The sequence below is a fragment of the Pseudophryne corroboree genome, chromosome 4 (genome assembly GCF_028390025.1).
Source record: "Pseudophryne corroboree isolate aPseCor3 chromosome 4, aPseCor3.hap2, whole genome shotgun sequence".
NCBI classification, from domain to species: domain Eukaryota; kingdom Metazoa; phylum Chordata; class Amphibia; order Anura; family Myobatrachidae; genus Pseudophryne; species Pseudophryne corroboree.
Window position 1 is genome coordinate 170748636 of NC_086447.1, and position 6000 is coordinate 170754635.

Genomic DNA, 6000 nt, shown 5'->3' on the forward strand with positions numbered 1-6000 from the left:
CCCCAGCAACCTCCCTCACTCACCCATACCCCAGTCCTGCACACAGCAACCTCCCACACAACCATACCCCCAGCAACCTCCCTCACACACCCATACCCCTGCCCTGCACCCAGCAACCTCCATCACACACCCATACCCCAGCCGTGCACCCAGTAATCTCCCTCACACACCCATATCCCAGCCCTGCACCCAGCAACCTCCCTCACACCCATACTCCAGCTCTGCACCCAGCAACCTCCATCACTCACACACCCATACCCCAGCCTTGCACCCAGCAACCTCCCTCACACCCATACCCCAGCCCTGCACCCAGCAACCACCACCACTCACACACCCATACCTCAGCCCTGCACCCAGCAACCTTCCTCACACACCCATACCCCAGCTCTGCACCCAGCAACCTCCATCACTCACACATCCATACCCCAGCCCTGTACCCATCAACCTCCCTCACACACCCAAACCCCAGCCCTATACCCAGAAACATCTCTCACACACCCATACCCCAGACATACACCCAGCAACCTCCCTCACACACCCATACCCCAGCCATGCACCCAGCAACCTCCTTCGCTCACACACTCATACCCCAGCCCTGCACTCACCCTCAAACATCCATAGCCCAGCTCTGCACCCAGCAACCTCCATCACTCACACACCCATAGCCAAGGCCTGCACCCAGCAACCTCCCTCACACCCATACCCCAGCCCTGTACCCAGCAAACTCCTTCACTCACACACCCATACCCCAGCCCTGTACCCATCAACCTCCCTCACACACCCAAACCCCAGCCGTGCACCCAGCAACCTCCATCACACACACACACACACACACACACACACACACACACACCCATATCCCAGCCCTGCACCCAGCAAACTCCACCACTCACACACCCATACCTCTGCCCTGCACCCAGTAACCTCCCTCGCACACCCATACCCCAGCTCTGCACCCAGCAACCTCCATCACTCACACACCCATACCCCAGTCCTGCACCCAGCAACCTCCCTCACACCCATACCCCAGCCCTGCACCCAGAAATCTCCTTCACTCACACACCCATACCCCAGCCCTGCACCCAGCAACCTCCCTCACACCCATACCCCAGCCCTGTACCCAGAAATCTACTTCACTCACACACCCATACCTCAGCCCTGCACCCAGCAACCTCCCTCACACACCCAAACTCCAGTCCTATACCCAGCAACCTCCCTCACACACCCATACCCCAGCGGTACACCGAGCAACCTCCCTCACACACCCATACCTCAGCCATGCACCCGGCAACCTCCTTCGCTCACACACTCATACCCCAGCCCTGCACTCACCCTCAAACACCCATAGCCCAGCTCTGCACCCAGCAACTTGCATCACTCACACACCCATAGCCCAGGCCTGCACCCAGCAACCTCCCTCACACACCAATACCCCAGCCCTGCACCCAGCAATCTCCATCACTCACACACTCATACCCCAGCCTTGCACCCAGCAACCTCCCTCACACCCATACCCCAGCCCAGTACCCAGCAAACTCATAGCACCCAGCAAACTCCGTCACTCACACACCCATACCTCAGCCCTGTACCCATCAACCTCCCTCACACACCCAAACCCCAGCCCTATACCCAGCAACCTCCCTCACACACCCATACCCCAGCCATACACCCAGCAACCTCCCTCACACACCCATACCCCAGCCATACACCCAGCAACTAGAGATGAGCGGGTTCGGTTTCTCTGAAACCGAACCCGCACGAACTTCATGTTTTTTTTACGGGTCCGAGCAGACTCGGATCCTCCCGCCTTGCTCGGTTAACCCGAGCGCGCCCGAACGTCATCATGACGCTGTCGGATTCTCGCGAGACTCGGATTCTATATAAGGAGCCGCGCGTCGCCGCCATTTTCACACGTGCATTGAGATTGATAGGGAGAGGACGTGGCTGGCGTCCTCTCCATTAGAAATTAGATTAGAAGAGAGAGAGAGATTGTGCAGAGTCAGACAGAGTTTACCACAGTGACCAGTGCAGTTGTTGTTAGTTAACTTTTATTTATTTTAATATAATATATCCGTTCTCTGCTATATCCGTTCTCTGCCTGAAAAAAAACGATACACAGCAGCAGCCAGTCACACAGTGTGACTCAGTCTGTGTGCACTCAGCTCAGCCCAGTGTGCTGCACATCAATGTATAAAAGGCAAAGCTTATAATAATTGTGGGGGAGACTGGGGAGCACTGCAGGTTGTTATAGCAGGAGCCCCCAGGAGTACATAATATTATATTAATTTAAAATTAAACAGTGCACACTTTTGCTGCAGGAGTGCCACTGCCAGTGTGACTAGTGGTGACCAGTGCCTGACCACCAGTATAGTAGTATATTGTTGTATGTATTGTATACTATCTCTTTATCAACCAGTCTATATTAGCAGCAGACACAGTACAGTGCGGTAGTTCACGGCTGTGGCTACCTCTGTGTCGGCAGTCGGAACTCGGCAGGCAGTCCGTCCATCCATAATTGTATTACAATATATACCACCTAACCGTGGTATTTTTTTTTCTTTCTTTATACCGTCGTCATAGTGTCATACTAGTTGTTACGAGTATACTACTATCTCTTTATCAACCAGTGTACAGTGCGGTAGTTCACGGCTGTGGCTACCTCTGTGTCGGCAGTCGGCAGGCAGTCCGTCCATCCATAATTGTATTATTATTATAATATATACCACCTAACCGTGGTTTTTTTTTCATTCTTTATACCGTCATAGTGTCATACTAGTTGTTACGAGTATACTACTATCTCTTTATCAACCAGTGTACAGTGCGGTAGTTCACGGCTGTGGCTACCTCTGTGTCGGCAGTCGGCAGGCAGTCCGTCCATCCATAATTGTATTATTATTATAATATATACCACCTAACCGTGGTTTTTTTTTCATTCTTTATACCGTCGTCATAGTGTCATACTAGTTGTTACGAGTATACTACTATCTCTTTATCAACCAGTGTACAGTGCGGTAGTTCACGGCTGTGGCTACCTCTGTGTCGGCAGTCGGCAGGCAGTCCGTCCATCCATAATTGTATTATTATTATAATATATACCACCTAACCGTGGTTTTTTTTTCATTCTTTATACCGTCGTCATAGTGTCATACTAGTTGTTACGAGTATACTACTATCTCTTTATCAACCAGTGTACAGTGCGGTAGTTCACGGCTGTGGCTACCTCTGTGTCGGCAGTCGGCAGGCAGTCCGTCCATCCATAATTGTATTATTATTATAATATATACCACCTAACTGTGGTATTTTTTTTTCTTTCTTTATACCGTCGTCATAGTGTCATACTAGTTGTTACGAGTATACTACTATCTCTTTATCAACCAGTGTACAGTGCGGTAGTTCACGGCTGTGGCTACCTCTGTGTCGGCAGTCGGCAGGCAGTCCGTCCATCCATAATTGTATTATTATTATAATATATACCACCTAACTGTGGTATTTTTTTTTCTTTCTTTATACCGTCGTCATAGTGTCATACTAGTTGTTACGAGTATACTACTATCTCTTTATCAACCAGTGTACAGTGCGGTAGTTCACGGCTGTGGCTACCTCTGTGTCGGCAGTCGGCAGGCAGTCCGTCCATCCATAATTGTATTATTATTATAATATATACCACCTAACCGTGGTTTTTTTTTCATTCTTTATACCGTCGTCATAGTGTCATACTAGTTGTTACGAGTATACTACTATCTCTTTATCAACCAGTGTACAGTGCGGTAGTTCACGGCTGTGGCTACCTCTGTGTCGGCAGTCGGCAGGCAGTCCGTCCATCCATAATTGTATTATTATTATAATATATACCACCTAACCGTGGTTTTTTTTTCATTCTTTATACCGTCGTCATAGTGTCATACTAGTTGTTACGAGTATACTACTATCTCTTTATCAACCAGTGTACAGTGCGGTAGTTCACGGCTGTGGCTACCTCTGTGTCGGCACTCGGCAGGCAGTCCGTCCATCCATAATTGTATTATTATTATAATATATACCACCTAACCGTGGTTTTTTTTTCATTCTTTATACCGTCGTCATAGTGTCATACTAGTTGTTACGAGTATACTACTATCTCTTTATCAACCAGTGTACAGTGCGGTAGTTCACGGCTGTGGCTACCTCTGTGTCGGCAGTCGGCAGGCAGTCCGTCCATCCATAATTGTATTATTATTATAATATATACCACCTAACCGTGGTTTTTTTATACCACCTAACCGTGGCAGTCCGTCCATAATTGTATACTAGTATCCAATCCATCCATCTCCATTGTTTACCTGAGGTGCCTTTTAGTTCTGCCTATAAAATATGGAGAACAAAAAAGTTGAGGTTCCAAAATTAGGGAAAGATCAAGATCCACTTCCACCTCGTGCTGAAGCTGCTGCCACTAGTCATGGCCGAGACGATGAAATGCCAGCAACGTCGTCTGCCAAGGCCGATGCCCAATGTCATAGTACAGAGCATGTCAAATCCAAAACACCAAATATCAGAAAAAAAAGGACTCCAAAACCTAAAATAAAATTGTCGGAGGAGAAGCGTAAACTTGCCAATATGCCATTTACCACACGGAGTGGCAAGGAACGGCTGAGGCCCTGGCCTATGTTCATGGCTAGTGGTTCAGCTTCACATGAGGATGGAAGCACTCAGCCTCTCGCTAGAAAACTGAAAAGACTCAAGCTGGCAAAAGCACCGCAAAGAACTGTGCGTTCTTTGAAATCCCAAATCCACAAGGAGAGTCCAATTGTGTCGTTTGCGATGCCTGACCTTCCCAACACTGGACGTGAAGAGCATGCGCCTTCCACTATTTGCATGCCCCCTGCAAGTGCTGGAAGGAGCACCCGCAGTCCAGTTCCTGATAGTCAGATTGAAGATGTCAGTGTTGAAGTACACCAGGATGAGGAGGATATGGGTGTTGCTGGCGCTGGGGAGGAAATTGACCAGGAGGATTCTGATGGTGAGGTGGTTTGTTTAAGTCAGGCACCCGGGGAGACACCTGTTGTCCGTGGGAGGAATATGGCCGTTGACATGCCAGGTGAAAATACCAAAAAAATCAGCTCTTCGGTGTGGAGGTATTTCACCAGAAATGCGGACAACAGGTGTCAAGCCGTGTGTTCCCTTTGTCAAGCTGTAATAAGTAGGGGTAAGGACGTTAACCACCTCGGAACATCCTCCCTTATACGTCACCTGCAGCGCATTCATAATAAGTCAGTGACAAGTTCAAAAACTTTGGGTGACAGCGGAAGCAGTCCACTGACCAGTAAATCCCTTCCTCTTGTAACCAAGCTCACGCAAACCACCCCACCAACTCCCTCAGTGTCAATTTCCTCCTTCCCCAGGAATGCCAATAGTCCTGCAGGCCATGTCACTGGCAAGTCTGACGAGTCCTCTCCTGCCTGTGATTCCTCCGATGCATCCTTGCGTGTAACGCCTACTGCTGCTGGCGCTGCTGTTGTTGCCGCTGGGAGTCGATGGTCATCCCAGAGGGGAAGTCGTAAGCCCACTTGTACTACTTCCAGTAAGCAATTGACTGTTCAACAGTCCTTTGCGAGGAAGATGAAATATCACAGCAGTCATCCTACTGCAAAGCGGATAACTGAGTCCTTGACAACTATGTTGGTGTTAGACGTGCGTCCGGTATCCGCCGTTAGTTCACAGGGAACTAGACAATTTATTGAGGCAGTGTGCCCCCGTTACCAAATACCATCTAGGTTCCACTTCTCTAGGCAGGCGATACCGAGAATGTACACGGACGTCAGAAAAAGACTCACCAGTGTCCTAAAAAATGCAGTTGTACCCAATGTCCACTTAACCACGGACATGTGGACAAGTGGAGCAGGGCAGGGTCAGGACTATATGACTGTGACAGCCCACTGGGTAGATGTATGGACTCCCGCCGCAAGAACAGCAGCGGCGGCACCAGTAGCAGCATCTCGCAAACGCCAACTCTTTCCTAGGCAG